At 38.2% G+C, this 10884-nt stretch overlaps 1 protein-coding gene across 2 annotated transcripts in view; it reads left to right on the forward strand.

The window, feature by feature from the left end:
- The first annotated feature begins 5755 nt into the window (after positions 1 to 5755).
- Positions 5756 to 10884, forward strand: part of LOC140458071 (cyclin-dependent kinase inhibitor 1-like) — a 94333-nt gene continuing 89204 nt past the window's right edge. For both annotated transcript variants that reach the window (XM_072552118.1, XM_072552119.1), the window contains exon 1: positions 5756 to 6083. The gene's annotated coding sequence lies outside the window, so the exon portion shown is untranslated. The remainder of the gene's footprint in view (positions 6084 to 10884) is intronic.

The following is a 10884-nucleotide window of genomic DNA, read 5'->3' on the forward strand; positions in this document are numbered from 1 at the left end:
GAAAGTTAGTACTGCAGATGCTGGAGATTAGAATCGGGAGTGCAGTGGTGGAAAAGCACAGCATGTCAGGCAGCATCAGAGGAGCAGGAAAATCAATGTTTCAGGCAAAAGCCCTTCATCAGGAATGTCTTTTGCCTGAAACGGATTTTCCTGCTCCTCGGATACTGCCTGATATGCTGTGCTTTTCCAGCATCATACACTCAACCTGCAATATCCTTGTCCCCTGATCTGGCTACCAACCAGTTATGCACGGTGCCTCAACATGTACATATCTCACTTATAAGCTATCTAAATTATGTGCAGTATCAGTGTATGAGCTGATCACTAACAGCCAGTGAGAGATCAAGTGTGATAAGTGATGGGGTTTATTCATCACTGTCATCTTGCTCTTCCACCTATTGCTCTGCCTTGTCTGGGCAGACTGCAGTTCTTGGCCATCTGAAAGGAAAAAGGCAAAACGATGAGTTGTGGTGAAAGATGTTTGCATAAATGAAATCTCATGCTGATCGCCAACCACTCATAACAGCTGAATTAGTAATCTGCTAAACTGACTATCATTAGAACATTTCCAAAAAGAGAGGGCATAACCATATACTTGGACATTCAATGGCATTATCAATGCTGAATCTCTTGATAGCAAAATCTTGCAGGTTACCATTGACCAGAAAGTCAACTGGACTAAACTTAATGTGACAGACTAGGGATCTTGTAGCAGGTAACTCACCTCTTAAATCTCCAAAACCTGTGCACCAAAAGAAATTTTGTGCAATCTCCAATTAGAGAGAATCTAACCACATCCCCTTGATAGTCAAAAGCACCAAAACATTGTCAATTGCTCCATTTTCAGCATCTTAGACTTACCATTGACCACAAATTTAACTGGTCTAGCCACAAATATTGTGGATACAAAAGCTGGTCAGAAGCTGGATATTCTGCAATGCATGGCTTACACTCTTTCCACCAACTTTAAGGCCCATGTAAGGACAGTAATGGAATACACTCCATGCTGGCATGAGTCCACATCCAACAACATTTCAAGAAGTTTAACACTAGAATAAAGTACCTTGCTTGATTGGCACTTATATCCACCATCTTAAACATTTACTGCCTATACTATCCATGCCTCTGTTATATTTGAAGCACTGAGAATAAACCATTGAGTAATTAATCTCTATAATAAGTGACCCCAGGCTGTGGGGACATAGAATGGTCACCAATAACAAACATAAAATGGCTGGCTGATGTTTGTGATTATTTCCAGGTGTGTGAGACATGGAGACAGAAAGAGAAACGAATAGAAAGACACAGGCTACATGTGAATGAAGGAAGGATGAGATACAGGAAGAGGAGGCAGCAGCCATTCATACCAAATACCCTGCTCTACATGTAATCACATCATAACTGATAGATGAGCTAAGTTTCTCACCTCATCGCACCTCAGTAACACAGTGACTTATGATCTGAAAGGACCAGAAGAATATTTAAATATTAAATGCCTTCAGATAGGTAAGGTCAGCCTTAAATTAAAAGTTGACTGATCGTTAATAACTACTGGAATTGATGCAGGAAAACAAGCAGAGCTAGAAAATATTTGTATTTTCAGAAAGATTTTGATGAAATCACATTTACTGTGCAAAATGAAAGCACATGGAATTAAAGGTCAATATACCACCATGGAATGAGAATTGGTTGGTAGACAAGAAACAGGATTAAATAGGCATTTTTCAGAGTAGGTGGTCATGAGTCAGGTATCTCAGGGATGAGTGTTTGGACTGCTAGCTATTCACAATATACATAAATGGATAGGATGAAGGAATGAAATGTACTATTTCCACATTTCCTGATGAGACAAAACTACGTAGAATGGTGAGTGGTGAAGAAGGTGTAAAGATCCTGTTTGTTCAGAAGTTCAGTGAGTGGACAAATGCATGGCAGATGCAGTAGAGCATAGATAAATGTGAAGTTGTTTGTTTTTGATAGGAAAAACATAATGACAAAGTATTGTTTAAATGATAGATTAGGAAATGTTGATGCACAAAAGGGACCTAGATAGCTTACTGAAAGCAAGCAAGCATGCAGTTGCAGCAAACAGTTGGGTATGTAAATTGCATTAGAGTTTGAGTACAGAAGCAAGGAAATCTTACTGTAGCTGTACTATGCCTTGACACTACAAGTGGAGCATTGTATACAGCTTTCGTTTCCTCATCCAAGATATACTTTCTGTAGTGGGGATGCAGCAAAGGCTCACCAGACAGATCCCTGGGTTGGTGGTGTTGTTGATTTAGGAGAGATTGGGTCAACTAGAGCTATTCACTGAAGCTTAAAAGCATGAGTCACATTCTCATTCTTGAGTATGCAAAACGGATGTTTTCCTTTCCCCAAGGAGGGACAGAATTGGTGGTGCCAGCCTAGGACAAGCGGTCATAGTCTCGGGATACAATATAGGTTGTTCTAGACTGAGAAAGAGAAATCATAGAGTATAGTGAACTGGTGGAATTGGACCTCTCGCGAAGACTGTAGAGGACAAGTCACAATATACTTTTGACCAGAATGAGTCACCACATACAGTACAAGTGGACTTACTGAATCCACTCAGCCCAGGGTGAGCTTGTCAAACAGGTTCTCTCCCATGCCATTCTCCGATGATACTAGTAAAGCCAGACATAGAAAATTGAACTGAAGTATTACCTTCACCCATACAGATTGCAGCAGTTCAAAAAAAGCAGTTTGCTAATACCTTCTCTTAGACAATTAGGGATGGACAATGAATGTTTGCCAGTGATGTCATATTCCAATGAGTGTATAAACAAAGACTAGTTTAAGTCGTCATTATATGCAGAGTAATTAACTTGTGCATTAATAATGGAAGTATAATATTGTAAGTTATGCAGAAGATGTTTCTTTAAACTGTGTACATACCAGAAAAAAACTTCATACAAAATCATAGGAAAATATAGCACAGAAGGAAACCATTATGATTGTGCCAGCTTCCTGAAAGCGCTATTTAATTAGCCACAATGCTGAGCTGTTTAGCCTGCAATTCTTTTCACTTCAAGTATTTAAAGCACTTGAAGTTTGTTAACATTACAATAAGCGAAACGTTTGGTTTCAATAGAGTCTTAATGATAAATCACGAAGGTCTGTATTATTCCATGAAAAACACGTACTAATCAGCTAGTTTTTGTAAATAAGTCTTTCCTTTCTGGGGGCAGTTCGACCATCTGCAATTATTACACTCATGAGGGCACACAAAATATAATCATAGGATGCTAATACAAAACAATCACCTGTTATTCAAAGGAAGATGCAATGTAAATATTTTATATCAATTATAGAAAGTTTAATGCATTTACTCTTTAGCTATTGGTCGGCATAACAGCATTTTGGGATCCAGCCAAACAATCCTGTTTACATTGCTTAATTCCCGACTGATTTGAAACTTTAACCATTCTGTTTAGGAGAGATCTCGGTTACTTGAATATACATATGCATAAAGCTGCCTCTCAAACATTGGAAACAATAACTTGCATTTACAATAACATGAAATTCGATTTGCAAAAAAAGGACGGGTGGGGGGAAGAAAACTTCCACATGTTAAGATCGTTTACATTTAGAATGACTGACATTTTCAGCAATGAATAAAGAACCGAATCTAGGTTGCAGTGCGTTATGTGTATTATTTGTTCCAGTCCTTGTTCCTGATACGTAGCTTCTCCGCGCCTTCCAATTAGGGAAAGGGTAGCACTTCCCCAATTATCCAGCTCCAAGTGGGCCAACTTGCTAATTTTTTTTTGCTTAAATATTTGACAATAGTTTTAATTAATTGCTTTGGGATTATTCGTTTTAAAAGTAAAAGTTCGCTCTATTTTGGACAAGAGGCGTGAGGAGGCTCACGACGTAGAGACTCTCCAGCTCTCATTATAATAGGACTGGGGGAGCTCAATAGCCTTCCAAGGAAGAGAAGTAAAAGGGCACTATTAGCATCGCAAAAGTCTTCAGGTAAATTCGTTTTGGGTTTAAGACTCGGTTCACGTTAGGGTTAGGAATCAAGCATTAGCGCTAGGGGTCAAGGGATGTGATCTGGACTAGAGCCGATCATTGATTAAACGGGAAGTTATGCTTTAAAGTGAGTATTGTAAAACGTTTTATGGGCTCCCCAGTAATCCTAAAACCTGATTTACCCCAATGTAGCTAACTCTGCCTCGTAGTAAATTAACTTTGAAATAAATGCCTGAAAGGGTGGTTAGCCCTTTTTTACACGTGAAATGTGTTATGCCTGTACTTTTTTCCTGTAATCAAGATGACGATTTACCGGCCACCGTTTGGGGGTGCTCAATAAGCCAGTTAGCACCCGTAGAATGAGCACTTCAACTTAAAAGAAACGTTTTCTAATCAACCTTTAGATGTTGTTATACAACTTTTGAAACTGGTGCGACTTGAAGCAGTGATTTTTAACACCAGTTAGCTTGCATAAATCAAATATTCCACTGATGGGTCAGTCAACTTCTCCACTTTGTCACTGCAGAAGGGCATATCCTCCTACTAATCATGAGTGTAACTAATGATAACAAATCTATGCAATTTCAGAATGTTGGTAATTGCCTGCTCTCTAAATAAGATCCAGTTAAACTTGGTCGCTGGACCGTAAAGTCTGCAGGCTGGCATTAGCAGTTAGTATATTCGTGAACGCCGCATCAGAGCAACAAAGTTGCGAACATATACATGACATATGCTCAACAGGCGATTGCATTACGCACTACTATTACTGCATAATTCCGTTCCTGAAATATGGTAGTGGAAAGGGCGCGTCACTCCATAATGCAAACTTTCAAATCTTGGACTTCTGTCGACTTGAAAGTCCAAAAGGTTAATATCACCTACATCTCAATGGAAACTCAACATACTGGACTCCTATCTGACCTATTCCGAGATGGCTTCTCGTTGAAACTCTCACCACTACTTCCTCTGATGTGTAACTCACCTCACCTTTGCTTAAATATCATTGCTTTTTCCCTTGGGCACGTTTAGGTTTTTGCTTCAAAGATCATCAGTTGTATCTGGTTGACCAGCGTTCTTCCTACGTGAAAAGGACAGATGGATGTAAACTATTCGTATATTGTCACTATGTACTGTTGCACATGTATACAAAAATTTAAAAGATAACGGCGATTCAAAGCTTTGCCTTCAAAGTGCAAATTTCAACCAGATTAAAAAGTGCATTTAGCCCAAATTAACTGACCAGAAAAGTTTGTAATTAGCTGGATGGATCGACAGCAGAAATTGTTCAAATGTCTCAGTTGCTAAGTAGCGCCTTAATCGAAAAATTCAAAAGAATCCTTATTAAATGTTTACCTTGATTGGCTACTATGTATTGTTAACATTTAACAATCATTCTCGAAAGTTGTGTTTCCCTTAGCATTTCGTTAGATTCACATTATATAGATTTAAAATAAACTTCTCGGTTGTTTTTCTCAAATAAGGAAATAACAAAATTTTGCAGCAGTTTTTTTTCCCTTGAATTACAAAGAACTAGAAACTAGAAACGGAACCTAAGAAATTACTTGCAGTTCTGGGAATATGGTTACTGACGTCGGTTCCTTGGTTGTGTCTTCCAGCAGGGAATTTACGCAGACTAGTGATGCTATAATCGCATAACTGCTGTACAGTAGCTTCATTGGTGTTTTCCCGAGCATTGCAGCCAATGAAAGAGCTACAATTACTCGAGAATGTTCTCTTCTAATAGTTTCTCTGAACAGGTTGATTTGAAACTATTAGAAACCTCTGGAACGAGTGGGATTTGATCCGGGCCTCCTGACTCAGAGATAGACACACCACTACTGTGCCATAAACGCCCCAGTCATCAACAGTGCTCATCATTAGGCCAGTTTTTTTTTCAGATTTTATTATCATCTACCATTGTGAGATTTGAACTCGTGTCCCAAAGTATTTTGATGTTGGAATACTTGCCCAATTATTACCATTGCACCATCACCCTCCTCAATGTTTCTTTTTATAGCGTTAAAAATCACACAACACCAGTTATTTAGAAGGTTTATTTAGAAGCATGGCTGTTCCTTCATCAGGTGGGTGTAATTTTTCTAAGGAAAAGTTTCTGATGTTTATGTGTCGCTTAAGAGGTTGAAAAATGGCGCAGAGCATGTGGAAATATGTGCGGTAAATAGTTGAGTGTTGTGCATTCACTCTAGAACTGTAAGTTGTTTAATGTTATAGAAGTGCACGGAAGAAGAGTTGAAGAATGTGCATTCTTCAGAGGTTAAATCAGGAAGGAGCAGCGCTTAGAAAGCTTGTGCTTCCAAATAAATCTGTTGGACTATAACCCGGTAGTGTGTGGTTTTTCAAATTTGTCCACAGCAGTCCAACACCGGTATCTCCAAGTCATGGCTACCATATTTTTATACCCTTAGAGTGACAATGTTATCTTCAGTTAAAACTCCAATTTCTTTGTGTCTAAACCATCCAATCGTTCGGGAATGCAAATTGATTGCGCAAAGATTTCTAAGTAAAATGGAAATGGAGTAAATTTCTGCATAAGAGAGCGGAAAAACCTTGGCGGAAATTCATCCCCATACACATTGTGAGAAACGGGAGGGAAAGTTTTTCGTCTTTGTTGTTGAAACGTTAGACATAGTAATTGATGTTTCGTGAGGGGAGCAAATATTTAAAACGGAAACTGATTCTCTACTACGCATTTGTTGATTGTATGTTTAGGTGAGACTGGATAATATTTGTGTGGGGAGGGATTTTTTTCTTATGTCTATGTGTCGGTTTAAGAGGTGGAAATAGGCGCAGAGTATGTGGAAATGTGCGATAAACAGTAGACTATTATGCATTCATTCTGGAATTGTAAGTTGTTTAATGTTATAGAAATGCACGGAAGAGCAGTTGTAGAATATGCATTCTTCAGAGGTTAAATAAGTGATGTGATTCTACTTTCGAGCTTAGTCAACTTTGTTTCTTTGGATTCAATTGCCGCTTTTAATGTGGTTTTCAACTGAGTTATCTCAAACCTGTATGGTGTACAATCATTGGTATCCTAATCTACTAAAAACTAACAGTAACTAGATTATTGTTCATTCACTTTGTGCTGGATGGCTTCATCCACGTTGCTGTATTTCGTTTCATAATCTGCAACAGTGAAACAGGATGAGGTCTGATGGTTTCTTGACTGTCTTTCGACAGTAAGAAATTGACTCGAATAAGTAGCATTTAGCCGGAGTATTATTTCAGTTGCAATGAGATTTACACTTTTGGAACAGGCTTTCAGATTTGTAAAAGTAGACTACCTACATAGAATTAGTTAACTGCCGTTGTTCTTGTGAAGTTACGACTGTTACATAAATTTCACATTTATAATTTACTAACCATGGCCGATCAAAGCATATTAAAGGTTTTCATACAAATTTTGCATAATCAATTATTAAATTATGGTTAAACTAGGTATAGAATCTATTTTGGAAATATGATTCATTCATAGATGGACAATATTCCATTGCATCGATTTTGGAATTTCAAAGGCACCCCCACCCCACATAATAAACTATCAATACGAAATATCCTTAAGATCTATCTCAACCTTATCTGACACAGCTTTCATCGCTCCAGTTATTTTCCTTCACAACTTAAAAAAAGTTGGAGATTGAAATGGGTAAAGCCGGTGTAGTTATAATTCATAATTTCTTGGGTAGCTATTTTATTTCCAAGCGATGATTTTACTCCCACAGTTAGACTATATGATCTTTGCCCCTGCCTGGGAGCTTAATGCATAAATTTGGATGGATTTATTTCTATGCCATTAGGTAACCAGAGATAGACTAGTCTGGCCTAAATGATAATTAAGAAATGTCTTTAGAGCATTGACTAAGTTCTCCAACAAGAATAAATTATCAATGTGACGTTGTTGTCTGGGGGGGAAAAGATCCTCCCTCCTTTCTTTTTCTCTTAATTAATGATTTAACAGCAACCTTCATCTCTGTCCCATACCGATTAGATAGCAAATGTCTGAAAAATTGTTTCTGCACTTTATTTCCATATGTGATGGCGTTGAATTGAGTGCATATGACTGACCTCTGGCTTGATACGTTAATCCATCAAAAATAAGACATAATATCTCTCCTTCCTTAAATTTAGAAATAATGGTATAGAAATAAGGTTTTTATTTTAGGATTAACGTATATGAGTCATTACCGATAACCGATCGGGATACGTAAGGAACAACGAAGCGCGTTAATAGAAATCTAAATTCTTTTCTCTAACCAAACAACGCTCTGTGTTAAATCTCTCATTGTAGCTGAAAGAGTCCATGTTTGTATTTATTCTTCTGCATCTTCCTACATAATCTTCCTGTTCAATAATCTTGGCCGTAGATGGTATTGGGAGCCCGGTCTGGTTTTATCACCCAAAGCATCGCAGCGGCTCTTTTTTTTTCTGCTCCACCTGAAAATAAACCATCAGTTCATCCTAGCCTTGGTTCTCTGTGGTTTTTGTCCATCCAGACCCCTGAAGTCATCCATTTCTGTATTATTTTATTATTTCAATCGATCCTCCAATCAAACTATCATTCTTGTAATAATCACTCTTTATTGTTTTGCGTTACATCTATCTGCCACTTTTCTCCTGTGTCCCTGATGTAGCCTCCAGCCTTTTATCAGTCTGTCTTTGTACCTGTTCACTTTTCACAATATACGATTCTCCAATTTAACCCATTTACCCATTCTATTGTAAATGTAATGCAAATACTTGCTTCATATTCCAAATAACTTTTTTAAGAATGACAATTGATGGTGAAGTATATGCAAAATGTGTAATCTGTAAAAATACATGGAGTCACAGGTGTATGCATAAATACCAAAACATTCTTAACATTGCATGGGTCGTAAACAATGTGTGGTTATGTGGTGAGAGACTATAATTGTATTAAGAAAACAGAATTGAATTGGATGTCCTAATATTGATTCAACAAAAAGGTTAATATTCGGCAGGGCCTTTAATTCGGGTAAAATTAGTGATACTTGGTTCAAGTACGCATAACCTGTACTTTTTTTTCTGCATGGAGATTATAGTTAAGTGGTGCCAGATTTGGACTGCCGACGTTTAATGTTTTAATATCGATCTAAAACTTCCATATTTTTAATCAACTTGATCAGATCTATAGGTGGGACTTGCGCCAGGCGCTTTAAGTATACTTAGATATTTTCTAGTCAACCTGTTCACTGCTGTTATTACACATCCCTGCGTCAGGTGGGACTTGAACCCGAGCCTCTTGGTCCAGAGGTAGGGATATTACCTCTACGAAATAAGAGCTCATAGTCCAACTGATTTTTTTTGTGCAGATTTATAGTCATAAACCAATTAGCTAATCAATAACATTACAGGCAGACATTAAGTATCCCATAACTTACTAACTCTACACCACCCACCACTATTTTTATTCCTAGTGAGCAGATAAATAAACCCCACAAAGGTCGTCATTGATTGAGTGAAGGCTTCAATTGATTTGGAATTCTGTGTGAGTTCTGCTCGATTGATACTTGAATACTTCGCGAAATGATTTACACGATGATTTACAAATTACCAGGCCTGCTGTTTGAGATGCCTTGCAGCGTGGTGTTATATATGATCGCTTCAATTCTGTTTATGTTAAACTCATGAAAGGCGAATGGCATTGTTTTCACGTTAATAAATAGATTACACCTGGAGAAAGCAGGGGAGGTCTCCAAACGAGAGTTCTTCCTCTTACCTATTGGCAAGTTTACATGAAACAGATACTTTGTATGTTTCACGCATAGGCTTGTCTTTCTGCAAATGGGGCTACACAATTTTACTTGACGTTTTTTTCTTTTAAAAAAAAAGCAACAAGAGCACATTTTAGTGAGTATCTCTGCCACTATAACCTTGTTAGACGGATGAGGACTGCGCAAAAAGTAGGTGGGAAAATTAAATTTAAATTTGTTGTGGAACATACCACGAAAACCAGTCATCAATCACGCACATGTACTTTTTTTTTAAAAAAAAGGTATTATGTAGAATGTAGGTACTGGGGGGGTATCAGTATACCCCTAAAAAGGCAGACCTACTGTAAACGTTGTGGTTGCCTTGCTGAGGTCTACACTGATAATTGTTGAAGGTGAAATACAGTTTAGTTTCCATCTCGCTGCCTAATATTTACTGCTGGCTGAAGCAAGTTGTCTCGTTAAGTAAGACATAATTACTGTAAGAGTAAAATGGCTTTTTAATAGCGGCCTTTTCCTTTTCCTTCTAAAATGAGAACAAGCTACTTACCAACATCCCCGCTCCTATGTGACAGCGTGGAGTGATCGTTCCAATGATTTTTTTTTTAAAAAATTGGCAATTCACTGAGTCACTGGGCAGCAGCTGTGAAACATGTGAAGGAACGTAAAGGGTGGATGGAGGCCATCTAAACCTGTCCGCACTGTAACATCACTTTAAAAAAAAGGTCCGCTCCGTACTGCACTCTGTAGAAAATTACATTTTATTCACACTTCGCTGTTTTGAACGCACTTAAGGCTTTTTCTTAAAAATATATAAAGAACGCATTCCACTCCGCCTACATTGACAGACCTATTTTGTATGATCGTCATTTTGTTTTCTAAATTCGAGCGGCCGTGCCGTTGTAAATGTATCATTTCGGTCTAACCGTTGCAGGAGACAGACCCAAAAAGAAAAGGCAAGTGAAGGTTCCTATTTTTTGGCGCAGCTTTAAATAGGCTTTGGGAAACGGTTATTGTCGTTTTAAATATGAATTCAAAAAGTTGGACGGCCTCTCTCCGAACTGCGTGCGCGCTCGCGACAAGGACGCCTCCTCGCGCTGATTGACGTTCTTGCCCTCCAATAGATCGTGTCGCT

Source organism: Chiloscyllium punctatum, chromosome 32 (genome assembly GCF_047496795.1).
Source record: "Chiloscyllium punctatum isolate Juve2018m chromosome 32, sChiPun1.3, whole genome shotgun sequence".
NCBI classification, from domain to species: Eukaryota; Metazoa; Chordata; class Chondrichthyes; order Orectolobiformes; family Hemiscylliidae; genus Chiloscyllium; species Chiloscyllium punctatum.